The sequence below is a fragment of the Crocodylus siamensis genome, chromosome 10 (genome assembly GCF_052110815.1).
Source record: "Crocodylus siamensis isolate JL-2025a chromosome 10, ASM5211081v1, whole genome shotgun sequence".
Lineage (NCBI taxonomy): Eukaryota > Metazoa > Chordata > Crocodylia > Crocodylidae > Crocodylus > Crocodylus siamensis.
Window position 1 is genome coordinate 64,989,044 of NC_143404.1, and position 22,441 is coordinate 65,011,484.

A 22,441-nucleotide genomic window follows, 5' to 3' on the forward strand; every position below is an offset into this window, starting at 1 on the left:
TAGATCTGTTAATTTTAAGTGCATGTACCCTATGGGTGTGTGTCCTCTAGACTGCAGTAAGACACACTGGGCACACGTACGTGTGAAATTAATTTGACTGAATAAACTCCAGCACAGTTTGCACTGGAGTTTATTGCTCCCAGGTGCTGCATTTATACATGTGCCCAGGACTGCAGCATGTTGAGCTGGGTTGGAGCAGCCCTGGCTGGCAGGGGAGCCGGGGTCAACCTGCCAACCCACGGCAACTCCAACCCAGCTCAATGTGTTGTGGAGGGTCTGGCTGGGACAAGCAGCCCCCCAGACTGAAGCACCCTTGTGCCCCAGCCAGCCCCAATAGCCCTCTACATGTGTTGCCGCACACTAAATAATGCCACTGTAAAATAGCACTTGTGTTGATAAATACTAATCTACAGTGGCATGTATTAGTTTACTGCAGTATAATAGGGTCACACGTGCGGACACTGAGACATTACTGTGAAGCTAATTAGGCAACTGCAGTAAACGTCTCACGTAGATGCTCCCACTGCGTATGTGCTTGCTTTTGGCTTAAGAACGACTACACAGCTTTTTGTTTATTTGGGGCTCTGCTATTATTTGGCTTAAAAAATTTCTATTGACACAAAATAAACTTGCCCACAAGCAATAATAGTTACTCTGTTTATAGGCCAAAAAAGGTAGGTGACAAAAGTGCCTTTTCCATTCACATGGAACAGAATTCATTTCTGCGCTGCTAAAATATGCATGCAAAGTCTACCTTCACACTTGCTACATAGGATTGCACTCACACAAGATGCTTTCTATGGGGCCGAGCCTGGAGGAGATAGTCATTTGTTTAAAAATGCCTTTGGTGTCTGGGGATAAAGATTTTTGATGAGATGAAAGTCAAGCAATGGCTCTGATTAAATAACACCACTGGAATTCCAGTCGCCAGGCGAGTGCTGTGGTGCATTTGGAGAGGCAAAATGATAAGCAACTGCAGCGTGTGCATAGCCGATTGATTTACTTGCTGTGCAAGGAGGACTCTTAATTAGAGGATAAATCTCACTGCTATCGTGTAACTGGCATTTCACTTTCTGGAAGGTTATACACTGTGGCTATCCTCTCACTGGGCAGCCCCTGCTGCCATGGCAGAGTGCCCTCATCTCTCCTGCCCTCATGGTCTTTCAGCTGCTGTTCCCAGCCTCCAAAACCTTCCAGATGTCAGGACTGAGCCCCCTGGCTAGATCTCAGGGGCGTTCCACATTCTCATGAAAGTTCAACATTTGTATAAAGAGAAAAACCCTCAGCTGCCCCTTGTGGACAATCCTCAGCAGCCCCATCACCCCTCCCTGGCTTAGCAGAGTACAGAGAAAGCACATACTTCTCTGGCAAGCCTAAGAGGATCGCTGGCAAACAGACAAGACAACCGTCTCCTGCCAGGCCCGCTCTTCGGAACAGAGGTTCTGATAGAAAGCCATCTTCCTTGGTTCTCGGCCCTCAGTCAGTCTACTCTCTCTCCCACAACAAGCCCCCAAATGAGACGCTCCTTTTTTTGCAGGCTCAGATGTCCCCCAGGCCAGGGCTGATTAGGTCCCTCCTGCAACCATTAACTCTTTCCTGACTTGTGTTATTTCTCCTTCCTGTGCCATACATATAAATATACATCCAATTACAGTGGGTATTTGACCAACTGAACGCATGTCAAAACACGGGCCTTGCTGTCATTAAATCAATTGTATTATAAACCCACTCTCTGTTGAGCTGGGGAACTGGGTAGTTTCCAAGTAGGCAAAACAGTCCCCCTTCAAGTCCCTCCTCAAGCTCATTTCTCATGAAGGCCTCCATGTGAGAAAGCAGCAGCAAAACAATAAGGGAAATAAATTTAAAGCAAAGCTAGAGATCTTGTGAAAACAAGGAAACTGCCAGGCTCTGTTTCTTGTTACGGCAGCAGTGGAAAATGCTTTGGGAAGGGTTATTATTTTGTTCAGATGGACTGGAGCTCATTTTGACATTAGGGCTTCTGGCTGCTCGCACAGGACTGAAGTTGTGCAGAGACAAGCTAAGAAATCAATCTTTCCTCTCTGTGGTGCTGCCGGATTCATTTCCATACTGTTTTCTAACGGGAAATTCTCTGGTAAAACCTGAACAGTTAGTGCTGGGTGTATTTCCACCTCACTGCACACCAGTTGACACTGCCGCCACTATAAAAATGACACCCTCTCCTCATGCTTCATTGAGCATGTGGAAATCCCGCAGAAAGCAACTCCATGTTGGTGGTGGTTCTCCAGCCACCCCCTTCATTTTCCATCACCTCGCACCAACATTACACACTTGCAACCCTTTTCCCTTCCACAGCACTGGCCCCCAGCACCTGGAGCTTAAGGACGGCTGCATCTGAGAGCAGAGGAATCTCAATGTGTGCCCAGGCAGTTGGCCCACCAGCTGCTCAGAGGAGGATGAGATGGGGTCGGACATTAAAATAAATGTGACAGTTTAATTTTAATGCCTAATCACTTAAGCAAATGCAGCTGTATGTACTACAAAGCATGTGATGCTCCAGCTAGGCACTTGATTCAGCATGCCCTTCCCTGGCATGCCTCACTACAGAAGGTTGTGAGCAAGTTAGTAGAAAGCAGCATGCTATGCCTGATCTGCAGTCTAAGATTTTCCAGTGCTTAGCACTGCAATTATTTTAAAATCATGGACTTGATCGCTCAGAAGTAGCCTAATACAACATTACCAAACTGTCCAAATATTCATCTTCTGTGTTTAAAATTACGCAAGTAGTTACAGCCCACAAGCTAATATTTGGTTGTGTATGTACATTTATAGATAAAAGCATCTGAAAATGTTGCCTCTGTTATAACCCTTATAACTGTATTTATTACTGAAATACGTAGCATAGGTTACTTTTTATGGAAAAATTGTGCTAGATATATAATAAAACAATATTAAATTTAATATTAAAATACATTAAAACATATTTTTAGATGGTACCTCCGTGAATAATAACATGTAATCATTTAAATGTATTACCTCTGACTAATATCATTGGAAACAAGAAGTTAGGCTACAGACAGAAAAAGAGAGATGGTTAGAAAAATCATTTTGTTTCAGGGATAATTGGCAAAAAAATGTAAATGTCTTGTTTAACTCAAAGATTTCCAAAAAATCCTCCATTTTCAACAAATTATGAAATAAAATCAGAGAAAATGAGGGTTGGAAGGGACTTCAGGAGGTCACACCTAGTCTACCCCGCTGCTCAAAGCAGGACCAGACCCAGCTAGATCATCCCAGCAAGTTGTTGTCTATCCAGGTCTTGAAAACCTCCAAGGATGAAGGCTGCTACCACTTCTCTGGGTAACCTGTTCCAGTGTTTTACTACTCTCCTAGTGAGAAAGTTTTTCCTAATATCTAACCTAAACTTCCCACACTGCAACTTGAGCCTATTGCTCCTTGTTCTGTCCTCTGCCGCCACTGAGAACAGTTTAGCTCCATCATCTTTCAACCCCCCCTCAGGTAGTTAAAGGCTGCTATTAAATCCCCTCTCAGTCTTCTCTTCTCTAGGCTAAATCAGCCCAGTTCCCTCAGCCTCTCTTCACAAGTCATGTCCCCCAGCTCCCAAACCATTATTGTTGCCCTCTGCTGGACCATCTCCGATTTGTCCACATCCTTTCTGTAGTGGGGCCCCAAAACTGGACAGAGTACTTCAGATGTGACCTCACTAGTGCTGAATAGAGGAGAATAATCACTTCCCTTGATCTGCTGGCAGCACTCCCACCAATGCAGCCCAGGATGCTGTTAGCCTTCTTGGCACACTGCTGGCTCATATTCAGCTTATTGTCCACTGTAACCCCCAGGTCCTTTTCTGCAGAGCTGCTGCCCAGCCACTCAACCCCCAGCCTGTACTGGTGCATGAGATTGCTCTGTCCTAAGTGCAGGACTCTGCATTTGTCCTTATTGAACCTCATGAGATTTCTTTTGGCCCAATCCTCCAGTTTGTCTAGGTCTCTCTGGGCATGTCTGCACATTCAGCAGACTGCGCAGTTGTTGCTGCAGTCATTTAGCATTTGCTTAAGCAAGTAGCAGTGAGTTGTATAAGGCCACACAGTAAATCAGTGATAAAACGGGGAATATAAACCAGGTGTTCTGGCTCACAGCTCACACTGAAAAACCATGTTTCCTTCTCTTTTGCTCATTCCCTGGACTCCATACAAAGGCCTGTTGATATAGCTCATTGCTACTGCACAGTAGCTGCTAAAAATAGCCATGTGGTATCAGGACTGTGCAGTAACACTGGTTACTGCGCAGTCATTTAGTACTTAAATAAGTACTAAATGACTGTGTAGTAACCAGCATACTGGGTAGTCCCAACACTGCCCAGCTTGAAAGACTATATTTCCTTCTCTTTTGCTCATTCCCTGGACTCCATAGCTACAGAGGTCTGTTGATATAGCTCATTGCTCCTGCATAGTAGCATCAGCAACAGGATTCGTGCCCGGCGACAAGCCACGGCAACATAGTGTCTTATGTAGACGTGCCATCTGAATTCAAACCCTATCCTCCAACGTATCTGCTACTGTCCCCAACTTGGTGTCATCTGCAAACTTGCTGAGGGTGCACCGCATTCCATCTTCCTGGTCGTTGATGAAGACATTGAACAAAACCGGCCCCAGGGCCAACCCATTTGATACCAGCTGCCAACTAGACATCAAAGCCATTGACTACTACTCTGATTCCAATGTTGCAGCCAGTTTTCTAACCACGTTACAGTATAGGAATATTTGTGCTTCATTTTGATGGCACTACCCCTGCAATTTCAAAAAGAAAAGATTTGAATTTTCCAATTGTTGCTGAAATTTTTCATTTCAAAACTTCACTAAAATAATACATTTCAATGTTTTCCTAACTTTTGCAATCCCTTTCTTAATGGTTTTCAATAGAAACAATGCCAACAGCTGCTTTAGATTATAGAGTATTAAATGCAACAGGGTACCACACAGAAAAGAACATACCAAATTTCTCTGAAAATTCCCCCAGCATCCTAAGCACTGTGAATAGAGATGGACATGAATCCAAATCCAGCATCAAGTCCCACCACCAAACTTGGTGTGTTTGGATAACTATTCAACTGTACTCTACTTCTCTGTACCTGTACTCTACTCCTTTATGAGCCAAGTTAAATTCTCTGAACCGTGGCTACTAACCATCATCACCTCCCCTCCCCAAGAAAAACACAGCAAACCTTGCATTCAGGCGGAATCTGAGCAGCTTCAAGGCTCACTATGAACATTTGCACTGCTCTGTTTGTGGAGTTAAGTCACTCAAGCTGAACTAACTGCTTGGTCTCTGTGCACACATAGCAAAAGTGAGGAAAGCCACCATTTTAGGTTCTTTTTTTTTTTTTTAATTGTTTTGGAATGGAGAGACAGAAGGGGATTATATCAACGGGCCTTTGTAACTGTGGAGTCCAGGGAATAAGCAAAAGAGAAGGAAATATGGTCTTTCAGTTAGAGCTGTGAGCCAGAACACCTGGTTTCTATTCCCTGCTCTACCACTGATTTACTGTGTGACCTTACTGCAACTCATTTGGGCCCAGGTACACACCTCGCTTAGTCATGTAGTGATATGAAAATCTGGGAGAAGTCTAAAGGCAGTGAGTCAGACTTCCGTGTTTCTGTAACTTATAGCCTCCAGGCCCTGAACATGTGAATTATTCCAATTCAAACTCACTTCTGAACTGGGCTTTTTGCATTACAGTTTCCCATCTGCACCCTGTGCACCCTGTCAGGTTGTAGTGTGGCTCAGTGCAATGGTGGGATATGAGGCGTAAGCAAAATACGTGCCCTAGAAATGCAATAACGAAAGGAACGTGACCAACGTTGTAACCTGTGCTCGGATAGGTAGCCCCACGGATGTCAGCCTTACTGAGCAACCTCACTGGTCTCAGGATCTGTGGGAACTGGAATGTACCGTTACCTCCCGAAGAAATATGTTTAAGAGACCAGCAAGAGACAAGCACTGCATTGTTTGCTATTATTATTTAAGGACTAAAAAATGCAACCATTGTCTCCCCAGTCAGTTTCCGGGATAGTGGCTTTCTTTACAAACCAACCGCGAAAGGTCAGCCTTGCACCTGGACGGAGCATGGCGGCCGTTCCAACCTCCTCTCCCCCCAGCCCTCTCTTCCGTCTGTCTCGCTCCTTTTCCGTGCCGTGCCTCCAGGCTGCCGTCTGACATCAAACTAATCTGTCCTGCTGAGAGAGCCGCACAGCCCTGTGCTCCAGCCTGACCTAAACCTGACAATGCCTTCTCACTTCTCCCAGACAGAAAACACCCCCTCCTCCTTCCCTAGTGAAGTGAGAGACGGTTAATGCGTTTACTCCTCACTGGGGAGCGAGATGAACTCAGCTGCGCTAGTGAATCTTCTTTCCTTGCTGACATGCGTCAGACACAACACTCTCATCCTTAAAAGCTGGAACAAAAAAAAAAAAAACCCCACCATCAGCTGAGCTGCAAGGCCCTGCCTGGAGAAATTAAACCGCTCTGCTGTATTGCCAAGGCACAGTTATGTCCTTTGTTAAAATATAAGCTGCGGCAACTTCACATGTTCCCCAGCATGTTCTGTACAGAGCATCCATCTTAGCTGTACGCTTTCATAAATCAAAGGAAAAATAATGATGGTGTCTCTTATTAGAAGCATCCTTCTTCAAGAAAATCTTCTGCTCTAATTGACCACTGCGGAGGTCTTGTGCTTTCAAAACTGATATTCTTCATTGTCTGAGTGCAATCTCACAAGCAGATGTCCTATAACAAGCCATAGATTGAAATCTAGTAGTTTTGTTTGTAGAAAATCAAATTCTGGCTCCCCTCCTGGGTGTCAGGGGAGAACATTTCACAGCATGGGCAAACTACTTAGGAACAAATGTGCAACATCACGCCAGCCTCTCTGAGCCAATTGTAAGCAAATGAGCAGAGACTGTGATTTTATTAGTGACAGCCAAAACTTTCTGTCTGTGTAGAGTTTCCTTTAGAGCATTTTTCTGTGTTCTCTCTCTGCTGAGGAAGGAACATAACTAGGATTTTCACAAGATACTCTCAGGTAGTTCCTTCTTTGGGTCAGAGGAATTGAAGCATCTACATGTTTCCTACCCAATTTGTGCAAAATTTTTATTGTCAAGAATTAAGGATCCTCTGGACTACCTTGATCTGAAGGTGCTGACCAGGTTATCACCACATGAACCTATTGAGGCTATTTCTCCCTTCACTTGCACTAGCATAAGATTGGCTTCCATTGAGACCTTCCTGATTACCTGCGTGTAGGGTGGTGAACCAATTCTAGGGTAGACTGTCCTGCACTGCTTGTGTATACCTGATATCCAGATAGCTCTCTTGGAGTTAATGATGTGTTGGATTTGCAAGGAATGCAGGGAAATACAAAACTGCACAGATAGGACATCTATGAGATTTTCTCCCTTAGGCATAAAATGAACAATCTCACATTTATTAGGCCATGTTACCTTCGTTAAGAGCCTGAGTCTTAGGGTATTGATGTATGGATGAGTTAGCATGAATTAAACAATGCTGTGAATTTATAGCATATCAGCTACTTGGTGGTAACTGTCCACATGCATGCTTTTACCCTGCAATATATGCCAGGTAGCTTGCCTGACTTTCACTAAGAGATAGCCTGCCTCATGCTGGGTGAGTGTACTTGTGGGCAGCTAGCGGGGAGAAGGTGACATGCTTTTGTAAACCCTCCCTCCAATTTAATCTCACAATGACTTGCTCATGCATCAATAGTTTCAGATTATCGGTAGCTCTGCTACAATTTCAAGCAGGGCCATGTCTACCCAGAAGTGCTAAAAAACCATGTCTACACCCTTTGAGTAATAATTGTACAAGAAGCTCAATTCTCCCGGGAACTGCCTGAACAGAGGAGTGGCAGAGGGCAAAGATGAGAAGGAAGGAGAAAAAACAAGAGTGAAAGGGGATGCAGACCAGAAGGGAGACAGGAAAAGACTTTCAGATGCGTGTAATAAACAACAGCAAAAGAAAGAGAGGCCTTTCTAATTACAATGAAGCATCATGAAATATTAAAGACATTACAATTGCTCGTATAAGGCTATAATTCCAATTCACAGCTCTTGTGACAGTTGCAAAGCAGGCAAGGTTCGTTCTCCTTGCATGTGACAACTCCAGAACCTCTCGATAGAATTACAGCTTTATTATGTATAATTGGCTGCATAATATTCCATAAATTGTTTTTTCTTATTATCCCAGATAATTATGTATACATATACCTGTCACTTATCTGAACATGTAAATCATACCCAAAGATCTGTACACAAGTCATACACTTATTTCCAAACACAACACAGTTCACAAATATTTTTTTTCCTCCTCAGAGTGCCTTACTGGAGGAGTTTGCATAAACTCTCCCTCAGCCACCTAACTGATTAACAGGGATCCTGGTTTTCTCTATTTAAAACTTGTGAATTCTCTGATAAAGACACAAAAGCTCTTATTAAAAACTCCCTAAATCCACGTTTTTTCCATGATTAAAATGAAACACCACTTATACATACACATACGTATACATATATATCTATCGATCTATTTATAGTTATATACCTATATCTCTGTACCTATATATAGGTATCAGTTGAATAAAATGTTTTAATAATATATTTACCATTTTAAAGCAATTTGGAAACCTGCCAGTGCCTAAATAACTATAATAAAATAAATTCTAAATACCTATACATTTTGGTGTTCGATTGTGGGCTTTTTATCATGGAAAATCAGAGCTCTCTCTGCCCCCTTTGTTCACCAAGACATGGGTCCAGCTGCAGCAGTGCCACCCGCCCCCCCGCCCCCAGGCTACTTTGTGACACAGAGCAGCCCTGATATGCTATTGCCCCTCCCGACCCACAGCCTTTTCAGCCTTGCTGGTGCTCCTCACTCCCCACCCCCCACCCCCAGCCCTGCTGGAAGGGGCCCCCAACTGCCAGAGCTATGGGGCCAGGCACTAGGGTCCACAACCCCCCTGCCCCCTCCCAGCAGCACCCGATTGCTGGCTGCCACCTAAGGGAGGTGGCAGCTACTGTGGCAGAGCTGAGCGTGGAGCCCAGCTCCCCTTCCCCAACAGGTGGCACAGCTGGAGCTGAGCCTGTCCGGGTGGGGTGGGGTGGGGAGGAGAGGAGAGGAAATGCAGGCTGCCCACTGTGGTCTTGGGCTCCCTGCCCTGCTGGGCCTCCAGGGCACAGCAGGTGGGACCCAGAGCATCAGGGCACAGTGGGGCGGGAAAACTTGGTGCTGCCACTGGAAGCCCCACCGCCATGGTGAGGCACCTCCTGCCCATTGGGCAGCAGCAAAAGGCACAACTCCATGCTGCCACCCGCACTACTGCCAGGCAGGCAGGGGGCACCTTGCCAGGGTGGCGTGGCGCTCATGGCAGCGGCACCAAGCTTCCCCACTCCACTCTGCCCTGCCATGCCGGGTGCTGCCTGCTGGGCCGCGGGGTGCCCAGGGGGCTCGTTGCAGGCAGCCCACACCCACACCACGCACAAATCTGGAGGGCACATGCCCCTCATGCTCCCCCCAGGAGTACATGCAGTGGCGGGGACCCAGTCCCCCTGCCCATGGCCCCATCCCACTCCCTACCCAGGCCCTGTGGCTGCATATAGCCCCAGGCCCCATGCACTGCTCAGGCTCCCAACTCCCTCCCTCTTTCGCCATGGGGCCCTCATACTTACTGTAGGGAGCTGCTCTCCAGGCTGCCTGGTGGCCATGTGTATGTGCACACATACACATGGTGCCCCCTGCCTGATCCCCCTTCTCCTGCTGCCCACAGCCCCTTGCCGGCTGGAACTCTGCCAGCCTGCAAGGGGAAATCCACTGTTTCCTGTGTTTTTCTTTTTAAAATAAGAAAATCCAGGTTTTACCACATTTTTCTGTGACAAACAGAAAACCTGGATCCCTGCTGATTAAGCAGTGGACTGCAACCTTCGTCTCATTGTCTACAGCAAACACCGGGCTGCCAAAAATACAAAATGCAAATAGATAAATTTCAGACTAAGTCTTGAAGGTGGATGTTTCATATACTTAATACTAAGGCTAGGGACAGAAATTACACATAAACTGGAATAAGTAATTGGAAACGGGTTCAAATCTGTAACACAACAGAAGTTCAATGCATATACACTGCTTTCAAAATGGCTGAAACTGGTTTAAGATAAGCCTGCGTTGGATGGACGTAGTATCAGACAATGCTGATTTAAGTTAAATCAGTTTATGGAATTTCTGTCCCAGATCCCCTCCAAATTCAAGTTCCCCAACAGAGTTAACTCTCTGCCCTGAGCCACTGCAAGCATGCGGCTGCATTTCCAGAATCAGAAATGAATGTTTGTTCCCTTGCTTATCTATGCAGCTTAGACTAACCTGTGAAGATTGAGTCGATTCAGCCTCAGTCTTTTTGACTGTCTGTACTTAGTAAAGATGTTTTTCAGCCTATGAATCAAGTTTAGGCCTTGGATGCAATTCTTACTGCATCACTTGGGGTTTGACATTTGCATCTATGATACATTGTGCTAATCCTGCATTCAATTGCAATAGGGAGAGGAAAGCAACAGGGTAGGAGTCAGGTAATCCACATTCAGATTCCCACTTTCTAGCAGACTTAGTATGACCTTAGTCAAGTCACTTAATCTCCTTTTGCTTCAGTCCCCCCCTTCATGGTCTCTCTTCTCTATTTGGATTTTGAACTCCTTGGGCATTTATACACATTTTTTTTTCCAGCAACACACCAGAGATCCACCACTTCGGACCAGACTCGATTAATTGAGCCTGCTCCACACACGTTCTAAAGTGAATTGCACTGTGCCACGTGCAGTTGTATAAGTGGCAAAATGCATGTCAGCGCATAGAAAATGGCATTGGTGTGCTTTTGAACTAAAGCGGCTCTGAGGTGTTTTAGCTCAAAAGCACGCTGCAACCATACTGTCTCTGCACGGATGTGCATTTTGCTGCTTATACAACTGCATGCACCAGGCACTTCCCAAAGTGCCCAGTGCTGCAATGCACACGTGTAAAATTGTCATTTGAGACTTTGTACATATACAGCACCCAGTACAAGGAGGTCATGCTTTTTTATTCATGGCCGCCGAGTATAAAAATAAATCAGTCAAAAATGTATTAAAAAGATAAGAAGAACTATGCAACACAGAAACAATACAATATACAGCCCAAGACCTTGTTGGGTGAATAATGCTCTGTCCCATATATGGTGGAAGCACAGGCTCTTTCTTGAACCTAAAACTGTAAACTCTTGATATCTTCTCAAGCCCTGCCTTTCAACCACTATGTTTGTCAAGGCTCCCAGTAGTTTGTGGCTGTGTGGATCTAAGGACATAGGCAGACAGGGTTCTTTGGGTAAATCCAACATTTTTTTATTTGATCAACTCAAATAGAAAAATTCTTTGCAAGCTTCTGGGTACAAACACCATTCGTCAGGCTGAGGAGGTATCTGCAGCCTTCCTCAGCCTGACGAAGGGTATTTGTACCTGAAAGCTTGCAAAAAAGATTTGTTCCAACTATTTGAGTTGGTCTAGTAAAAGATAGCAGATTTACCCAAAGAACCTCATCTGCCCAGTAGTTTGTGACACTAAATAGGAGGTGTTACATCTTCATGACAAATATTAGATACCAGTCTGTTTGATTAACATAATTTGTTGCTTTGTTGGATATTTTCTTTCCAGATGAGTTGTTTTTCATCCATTTTATCTAGATAAAAATATGCATTCTGACAGGGAACGCTAATGTGTCCTTTGCAACGACCTCTCATCTGTAACTTTTCATTCTTGCCTCCCTTTCTCTTCAGCACACAAAATAATCTCCAGCAGCGGCTATTGGTCAAGCCTCACACACACTGGATAACCACCAAGGCTTTTGGGGTGTTTAACATGAACAAAAGGTCCTTCCCTCTGACATACACGTTTAAACTTAGAACTAAATGGGGGGGGAGGAAAATATGTAAAATGTCAGTCTCTGACAGGCAGAAAATTAGAATTCATTCCCCTGAGAACTAAATGGACTTTTCTGCTTCCAGTCACTAACTATGACAAGGTTAACATTTTTCAGTTTAATGACTAAGGACATTAAGTCTGCATGTGAATAAGGAATAAAATTACTAGAGGGTATTAGCTAAGTGTGTGACAACAGCCTGAACTGACAACAGTGCTCCGAAGACGCTGATCCCAGCAAGTAATGACCATTTGCCATGGAGGATCAATAGCGAGAAAAAACACAGTGTACTAGAATGTGGAGTCGATTCTCTGTCACTCGTTGTTAGGCACAGGAGTTAGATGGATATAAGGGACAGGGAATGGCTGGTCAGGAATGGCAGGAAAGCCCCTTGCTTTGAGTGTGTTCCCTGGGATGGCAGCCTACCTACCAGATAGCACCTCAAGAGCATCATAGGAAAAGCCCTAAAGCAACCCAGGATGGATGGATGTCTCCCCCAGTGTCACCATTTGCACCACCTCACATTTACAGCCCGACTCCTCTCTCGCATGCAGGTAAATTGGAAGGCAAGTGCAATTAAGACTAGACGTTTTACTGCTGCAAAGCATTTTGGGATGGATGTATCCTTGATGCAGCTTCAAAGCCAAGGGCGGCTCAGGGTTAGAACGGTAGGTCAAGTTTTAGCTTAACTCTCCATGAAGTGGCTCAATGAGGGCACTTCAAGTGTCCTTAAGTCCCGTCCTGTAGCTGCTGGGACCAGCAACTGAAGTAGTGCTGCTGCTTTGTACCCCCTAGTAGAAGAAACCTAACAAAACACTGAGACTCCAGAGCATTGCATTGCCCTAGATCCTTCATCTAGAAAAGCTATTCTTCTAATGGCCACAAACTCCTGGAAGACCATTTCAGGCTTAGCACTAGGAAAAACTTCTTCACAGTCAGTGTCCAGACTGTGCAATAAGCTCCCTCCAGAGGCAGTGCAGTTGCCTACCCTGGAGATCTTCAAGAGGAGACTGGACAGTCACCTAACCCAGTTCTTCCCTGCCTAGTGCAGGGGGGCTGGACCCGATGGTCTTGCGAGGTCCCTTCCAGCCACTTACGATCTAGGAATCTATCAACCTAATGAGAGAGCTCTGAATACAGCAGATAACTAGGATGAAGCTTTATTTTTCTTACGCAGGTTTAATATCTCTGATTCCTTTTGGAATTGGACCTTGCTGCAGTTCCTAGGGCCAAAGCCATCAATGAGACCCATTTAGCCACAGATCCCAGGCCAAACTAGAACCCAGCTTATCCTGACCCCCAGATCTCATTCAATGCAGCACCATCCCAGGTCTGGTAGCACAATGGCTAAAACAAAGTCAAACTGCAATGCATATCTTGGGTTTATTAAAAAACTTGAAATTATCACACCTGAGGCTCTGTCTGGATAAAAATAAAATTTTGGCAGTTGGAAATATTTGGAGGAAAAAGAGACAAAAATTTTAACTGTCTGGACTGTTAAGTAAAAAGCTATGTGGAAAAAATGACATGTAGAAATATGATTTTAAAATTGAAAATGTACCTTTAAATGGGAGTAGTGAATAAGTTATTAAATAAAATAAAGGAAGGCTTTGAAGGAGTCAATATATTTTAAATGGAAAGAGAAGAATTTTTCTCTTTTTATCATCTCCTTCCTTATCTAGGTTTCAAAAGCCGTTTGGCTACAATTCAAGTGAGATCTAAAACTTATAATTTAGGGAGGAAATGAAGTATGTTTTAAAAGTTAAGATATGAAGAAATAAGTTCAGAGGGGAACACAGGAGAAACTAAGTGTTTTAAAGAACTTGGTAGCGCTTCCAAGTTGGCAAACGCTGGAGACACTTCATCAATTATTGCTTGCTTTGCTGCTGCCTATCACTAGTGCACTGCTTCAGCCCATCAGCTGTACTTTGGACGGATCACCTCTTATTCACATTGCTAGCAGATATCCAGGCTGAAAAAAGGGCTTTTGTATTTCTCCCGCAAGTCCAATTAGACGAAGTTCTACCCGATGAAATCATACACAGGTGGAGCGGAATAGCAGATACCTCATTAGACATTCAAGATTTCCTTTAAAGGGTGTATCAGTCTGATCAATGAGTAAGTCAAAAGTAGAGCACACGTCTATTCACCTGGGATTAGCAGGAATGCACTCAAAGTCCCTGGTGAATTTCCGATGCAGTCTAATCTGCATACAGTGCAAAAATAAGAGTTAAGGGAATCATGGGTGCTTTTACATTTATAGTTACGGCCTGACTTTGTCCTCCTTACTCAGGCAAAATTAACGTTATGCCACACATACCCCTTAGGAAAGCAACTGCATTGCTTACAGAATAAGGTACTAGTCAATCCTGGGGAATTAAAGCACTGGAGATGATATTATTAAAACACCTTCATACACAAGATGCTTCACAGATTGGGGATACTGGGCAGGAGTTTCCGAGCCAGGTTGCACAGTGGTAGAAAAAAAGAGGCACCTTGGTGTCAATGCAGCCATCCAGATATGACAAAATCTATCCCAATGCTGTGCATGTCCTGCCTGCTGTGCTCTGATCTGTATTCTGCATTGTTCTCACTTCCCAACTACAGTCTCTGATTACTTTTGGTCCCTGGCCTCATTACTTTACGCGTCTCTACAATGAACTGCATAAGCCACTTATCAGCCCATAATCCTGATATATCCAAATCATTTGCCTCCCCCCACCCCCACCTCCCCACCAGACCAATTCTGTGCCGTCAGCATATTTAAGTCACTTTTGAAATTACATCCCACTCAAGGTCACTGCATTGAATTTAAATGTTTTCCATACAGCACATCAATGTACCTGCTTTAACTCACGTCTGATTTATTTATCCTGTTTATTATCAGAGACCAATTCAATCAATATGGGCTGGAATTCAAACATATACACAAACTTGAATTATGCATATAAATGCTCATCTAGGGATAGAAGACAACGACTGTACTATGCAGGTCACTCCTCTATCTTATAGCTCAGCTTGTAAATAAGGAGGATCAACGTAATGAATTTTTTCACCTTGACTTTACGTTGACCTCCATAATAGTTTGGTTACCGAAAGCCAGAGGAGTTAAAATAGCATCACATATTCAACTGCAAACATTTCAACAGGGAGCATCAGCCTTTATTCCGCTTAGCCAGAGATGTCACATTTTACGTCGTACTTTCTCTAAGATGGCAATGAGTTTATTTAGCTTCTGTGCAGTTTATCAGGAGTCCTTGCAAAACAAAAACAGAATCAAACCAAACCAGAAAATAATTTCAAGGCAAACAAAGCAATCTTTCCTTATTCACTGAAATGTGCACTTTGCAACAGGAGTGGAGACATCACTTACCATATAATAAAGAAGGGACAAATACACAAAGCAAAAAGAACAGCTTATGGAGAACCAGAAATGCAAGGAGAGCCCAGAGTGCGCGGCCTTCAATCGATGCCTAGGTTCGACCCGAATGAGATGTGGACAATACAGTAGGAAATGCAATAGGTTTTGGCTTCTATCTGCAAAATCCCACCCCTTCTAAATGTATGCGGTCAATGTGGTTTTCAGACAGGAGGCTCACAATGATGCCCTTTGTATATAGCCAAGTGACACCAGAGAAAGACAGAGAATTCAAAACATGAGATAAGACAACGGAAAGTGTGATTTTTTTTTTTTTTTTTTTTTTTTTACCTAGGCAAAACTCCCATTGAAACCTGAGGGGCTTTGGCTAATCAATGGTTGTAGTTTTCTGGTCCCTATGACGCCCGTAGAGATGGAATATTATTAGTGGGTCTCTCTACAAAGCCTTCACTGAGGAAATGCACATATTTATTCTTAAGCACGAGACAGTAAGTACCATGTAAAGACTGTACAGTCATAACAGGAGTGCCAGTCTTTCGTTACCCATGCAGAATACCAAATAGCCTCCTTTCCTCCCTCCCCCCAAGTATGGCACTTATTCTTGGGGTACAGAACATACTTTTGAGGGTTTACAAGTACAATGGTGAGCTCAGGAATTAAATTAATTTTAAAACAAGTCCTTTAAGAAATTAGCACCTGGCATCAGCCTTTTTTTATATATCCTGAATGATCTTAATAATGGAAAAACACAGATGCTTCAAACTCCCCATATGGTGAGAACTCACTGAAATCTCACGCATTACCTACAGTTGAAGGTTCTTCTTTTTCTTTAAGGATGAATGGTCACTTCTTGCCACTGTTTTCCCAATAGAAAGTTTCTCCTTGAGCAATTGGCAACGGCTGATACTCTACTCCAGAAAATCCACATGGGTCAGGGTTTTAAAAAAGGGAGCAAAGCAAAGACAAAGGCAAACCATATAGTCAGGTATTAACCAACCAATGGAAGTTGGATCTTGTCCTTCATAGAGAAACATGGAGCTTTGGGAGATACCCAGCTACTCCAATCAGCTAACCAGCTCCCACCGCATCAGGTTTTTCACCTTCCTAACCCATCTTGTTGATGTGGTTGGTCAAAAGTTACCAAAGCTGTTAGTAGCCTGATTTAACTAAGTCAGATTTAATGTTCCTCTTTTCTACAAGCCAGTGGCATTTTTATGAGCAAATTATTACCCAGTGACACCTTCTGAACTTCTAGTGGCATTCATGTACACCACCAGATCAAAGAGAAAACTTTTATAACTATTTTTCTGATTTTCCCTTTCTATCCTGCTGAAAATGCAACACAACCAAAAGAAGCAACAGCAAAATTATCCAGCTAATCAACCTCCAAATATGAGTGCTAAATTCTCACCTAGAGTGAATCAGTACAGCTCCACTGACCCCAGCAGAGCTTTGCTGACTCACACCAGATGGAGAGACAGCTCCTCCAGGATCTAAGATATCATGGCCAAAATCCAGTGACTCCAGGAGAGCCAAGATTCACCTCGTACGTCTGCCCAGAAACATAGCTACGTGCGAGTCCAGGGAGCATCTTTTTAATAATTCATCCCTTTATGTTCACAGAACATTTTTGGCTGCTCCATCAATACATTTATGCTCGGTAGCTCCCAACTGGAATGCTGATTGTGTTGTGCATAAAATTAACTAAATTGCAGTCATCCTTTTTCATTGGTGCTTTTTTGTCTGCTTCCTCCACGAACAATGTCAGGGAGATTGCAAGCTGACTACAATTCTCTTTCCCATGTGAGAGGAAAACATCCTCTAAGAGCCCAATCAGCAAAACTTTCCTGATGTCTGTCAGGGTTTTTAAACCAGGCTGCACTCTGCAATTTAACAATTTCTGTTCAATTGATTCACTTTGAGGAATGAATATAATAAGAAATCATCACAATGTTCTGCACTTCTGCTGCCGACTGATAAACGCAGATCCCCCCGTTAGAGAACAGGTAGAGTAACAGCCCTGAGTCCTAGTAGATCCTACTTCAAATGCTTTATTTAATTAGCAAGATATGTAAATGTTGCCAATATGTGAGACAATATTCTCAGGTCTCTGATGAAGGAGAAGGGACAAATCTGGATAGGAGGGAGGGGAAGTGCACATCTTTCCCTGGTGTTGTAAGCCTGCCTCTTCCCTCAGCACTGACTTGGGATTTAGACACTTAAATACAAAATTTGGATCCTCAAATCCATGCTCAGCTACCTGGGAGGGGTGCCAAGTCCACAGACACCTCTGACTATCTATATGAAAGAGCTCTAAGTTTCTGCTTCGCTATTCACTAGTTTTGTTGTGTTCAGTAGAACAAGAACAGGAGCCCAGGTTTCCTCTCTCAGGCGAATGCTCTGACCATGGGACTATAGAGTAAGGCTCACACCTAATCCTTCTCACTGGCCCCATGAACATTGAGCAGCTTCCACAGGAGGGAATCTCTTATGCCAGAAAAGCTGTCAGCTTGGTGCTCATGCTTAAGTGGATTTGAACCCACTCAGGCAAAGAAGAGAATTAAACATGTCTCCTAATTGCTCCATGTGCTGGGATGTAGGATAAAAGTGAGGAGTGGCACCACTAACAGTTTTTTTTTTGGAAAGAAAGGGAAAAAATAACTGAGTGAGTCCCATATGAAGTGAGATTTGGGTCCCTGTATTCCAGAATAATGAGGGAGGCAATTTAAAGACCTGTTCTTCTCAGCATTTCCAAATGCCTACCTTAGGTAACTCCCTGCAGCTTCTGTAAATCCATTCTTAAGCACCTCACTTCTGGAGAACAAAGGCACCCTGCACTGCATCCTAAAACACTGAGCATTGCAACACCTTAAACCTTGGTCATTATGAGCCTATCCCAAAGCCCACTGAAATCAATGGAAGTCATCGACTGACTTCGGTGGATTTTGGATTGGGCCTTCAAACACAGTCTCTCAGTATACTTCAGGTATTTGAATGGTGACCAGTGTTTTTGGATTACCAACTCAATAAAGAACTCTTGACTCCATGCACACTACCATGCAAAACCACTAATCACCATGCACATATCTTGGGGATCTCCCCCAAAACTGTCTAAGTCTTGAATCAGAACCCCTCATAATGAGCTCTCCAAAAAAAGAAAGGATGTTTGCATGGTGATTAGTTAACTGTTAGTTATGATTATTTAGCTTCCCTTGAGAAAGAGCAGAACAGCTGAAAAGCACCGGCAACAGGGAAATGAGTTCTGCATAAGGGAAAGAGCAAGAAGTCTGAGAACTAGACTCATGCATGCAAGTGCCTTTAAGAACTAAAGATTTTTTGCAAATTAGTTGGATCAAAGCTTTCTGCGTGCAGTGCCTGACTTAACCTTGTGCAGCTGGGATCAGTAGATGTGGAAAACCATGGAAAAAGACTTATGAGCTATGGTCACACTGATTCTCTCTTTTAATACCATCATTTTCCCCCCCACTTTAATCCTCAGGCATTTTTCTTCACTCTTTTGGCTTAAAGTATTGACTCATAAATTGAAGTCAGCCAGCTAATTTCTAATATTGCTTCCATTTACAGCCACCTGCATTTAAAATCTGCCCCTATTACATATCAGACTAAGTAGCCTTCTTCAAAGACGCCGGTGCTGAGTTTGCTAAGGTCAGCAATACTTCTGCTGCAGCCATAGGAGAAGATAAGACCGTCTCAATTAGTTTTCAGTGAAACATTTTATGGGAATTTTGTTCCCTCTGTTCATATGAATGTGGCTCTCATCTGGTTAATTAGTATAAATCAAGGGTGAAGCCCAAGAAGCTGCTCCATCCAATGTGCCAGGCTACCAGCGGGCCAGGGAATTTAGGGGCATGGCTAGCAGTGGGCAGAGCCTGCCACAGAGTGAGATCTCAATGGCCCTCAGCAGCAAGAGGGAAGGTGAGGCCTGTGCGGCACAACCCTTGGTCACCCTGCAGCTGCCTGGCCTGCCACCATTTGTGCTTCTGCCACACCTCTGTCTGGATCCAGCACAGGCCACAAGATGCGTTAGATACCCCTGCCATGAACAGGGTGCATAGTGCAACGCGTGTTCAAGGGAGACCTACGCTTTCATACCTCAATCACACATCGCTTCATTGCCCCTTGGATTTGACTGCAGCTCCAAGACAGGGCTAAACCAGCTTTCAGCTCCATCAATGAAGCTGTTCCTCTGCATGGTTATTTTCATAAAGCCTAGCCCCATGTACCTTACATTGTCCATGCTGCTCTGACTAAGAACCTTTAAGCAATGCCATTAGCAAAGACAGTCTTTGGCTGAGGACAGAGACCAACCGATTTTTAACAACAATGCAAAGCACATCATCTATATACAAGGAGTTTGGACAAAGACAGGCATACGAAGATATGGCACACAAGCAAGATCAAAGGGTAATTTAGAGAGCAACTGGGCATAACGAAGACTCCTCCAAGGGAAAGACAGCTCACAGCTGAAGGACCTTTCCGAATGCTCTGCTAAGTATCACCAGCAGAAGGCAGCAAGCATGACAAGAGACATGCAGGACACTTGCCAGGCATGGTGGCACGTTCCCACATAGCAGGAGTCAGACGTTTTGAGTTCTCGGCACCATCACTCCATCAAGATTCAGGGGAAGTGAAGACCATGCAGTGGGGAGGTCCTGTCCCGGCGAGGAAACGAGCAGAGCTGATAATGAAGAGGAAATGTGATGAATTATTTCTGTGCTTGTCATGATACATTCACTTACACTCTTGTTGCCTTTTGCATCCAGGGAAAACATGTCTCTCTCCAAACACTTGCTTCTGTCGCACACTTCTATACATTATGAAACAGCCATGGCGTTTGTCCTAACGTAGTGGTTTAGAGGCTTTTTGTTAATAAAACCTCTTTATTAACAATCCTCTCGCTTTTCCCTTCTGTCGTGTCCCTGTCTGAGGACTGTTCAAACATTAAGGAAATCCCTTGGCATGATTCAATCTCCTTTTTACAGAAAAGGGATCGGGAACATGCCCATGTGCATGTCCGCACCAGGCTCTTCATGCAGAGATGTATCTGTTTTCCTGTTCCACCATGCACCTCTGATGCCTTATCAGACATTCAAGGTCACATGTTCGGACAGCTCTGGCTGGAGAACACATCCCAAAATTAAGACTCCCAGCCCCTTCACTAACCACTAACTCTCCCTTTCTTGCCATTTCCACCATGACGCTATTTTTATCGAGATTGATCTCCTCCTACGTAGTGGCAGAGCTCATTATCCAACTTAAGAAAAGCAACACATTCACTTTAACCATGCTGACCAAGATTTTTTGTTTTCTCAATAGCTAGTTAAAGCAACAACTGCAAATGGTGCTGATGTGCTTCTACAGAAGTCTTACTCGTCTATTGGCTATAAACTTTCTTCTAATTCCCAGCTTACATTTATTGATGCTCATTTTTTTCTGGAATTAACCATTTCTTTTAGCTTAAATATCTTTCTCCTTCCTGATATTTCCTTCTGCTTTTGTATTCAATCCTATCCCATCCCATTGTTCATGCTGCTAGGCTAAGTCAGGTTCTTCCTCCCCCACTTTTCTCCTGAGACAGCTTTTCCATTCCCTGGTCATCCATCTAGCCTTCCTCTATACCTGTTCCGGTCAGATCCCACCGTTCCTGAACATGAACAACCAGAACAGTACACAAGATTTCAGATGTCTCGCCAGTGCCTTGTACCATGGCATTAATACTTCTGCTGTAAATCCCTGTCCTGATGCACCCTGAGCTTATATATGCCTTTTCCAAGGCACTGGTAGGTCATGGTCATCCTATGATCAGCCACTACCATCCACGTCTGTCTTCTCTACAATTCCCAAGTGATGAACCTAGCTTAAAACAAGTTCTTGCCATTCTTCCCAAGTACACAGGTACTTGCGCTTTGTACTGTTGAACTTCATCCCATTTTATGTACTCCACCCTTTGAGATCATCCAGGTCGTTCCATGCAATATTCCCAGGTTGTTCTTTCCCACCACCACGGTCAATCAGGAGGCCATGCAAAGTTTGGGAACAGGTACAAATCTTTTCCACATTTCTAGGCTCTAGGGTGCAGACTGGCAGTCTAGACAGACAAAAAAAAATGAAAAATCAAAGGCTTCCAGAGACACCCTCTGTATGTGGTTCCTTGAAATGGGCAATTACACAGCAGAATGCCAGTAGCACCATCTTTTACATCAATTCTAGCCATTGCCAGATGCAGAATGCGTGGTCTACCGTTCTCATGCAGCTGCTGTAACAACGGTATCCTCAAACCTTAACAGAATTAAGCAACAGAACAACACAAGATTTCCTGTGCAAACAATTGTATTTTCTACAGGAACTATATAAAATTAAATAGCACATCCCTCAACAAGTCCTTGACAATGGAGGACTCCCACTGCTCTGCTCAGATTGTTTGAATCATGCTTGGTTTGACAAACAACGGCACACATCCCTCAGAACTGAAATAATGGCGCACACAGATTGGCAAACAACACTACACCAAAGACAATTAAAATCTCTGGCAATCCTGACCAGGGATACGTTTGCACCCAATACGCAGGCCCAATACGCAGGCCTTAATAATAATCCTCTTGTGAAGCAGGGGTTGGTCTACTCCACTGTCATGCCTGATCCCAGAGTGCCCTCTGCTGGGAACTGCAACAACAGCGTCCTAGTTCTCTCCAGGAGATTTCTGCTCATTTCTGTTGCAAAATTTGAATGCAATAGGAAAAGCTGGAGTTTCCTCCATAGGTTATAATTAAAAATGCAGGTTTTAAAAATGCACCGCACACCTTGTTGTGTGTAAGTAACACTCAGAGGATGAAGCAATTGGTTTTCATTTGCTTTGGAGAGCAGAACCCTCTCCCCCGTCCACTTACAGTGATGCAACGGTCCCATCTGGGGCATGTGGTGTGTGTTATAGTCCCCAAAATGGCTAACAGCCCTGTGATTTGAATGTTCTCCTGAGACAGGCAAGACTCAGGTTCAAATGCCTACTCTGCTTGAGAGCAGAGCCCCCGATCTGAAACA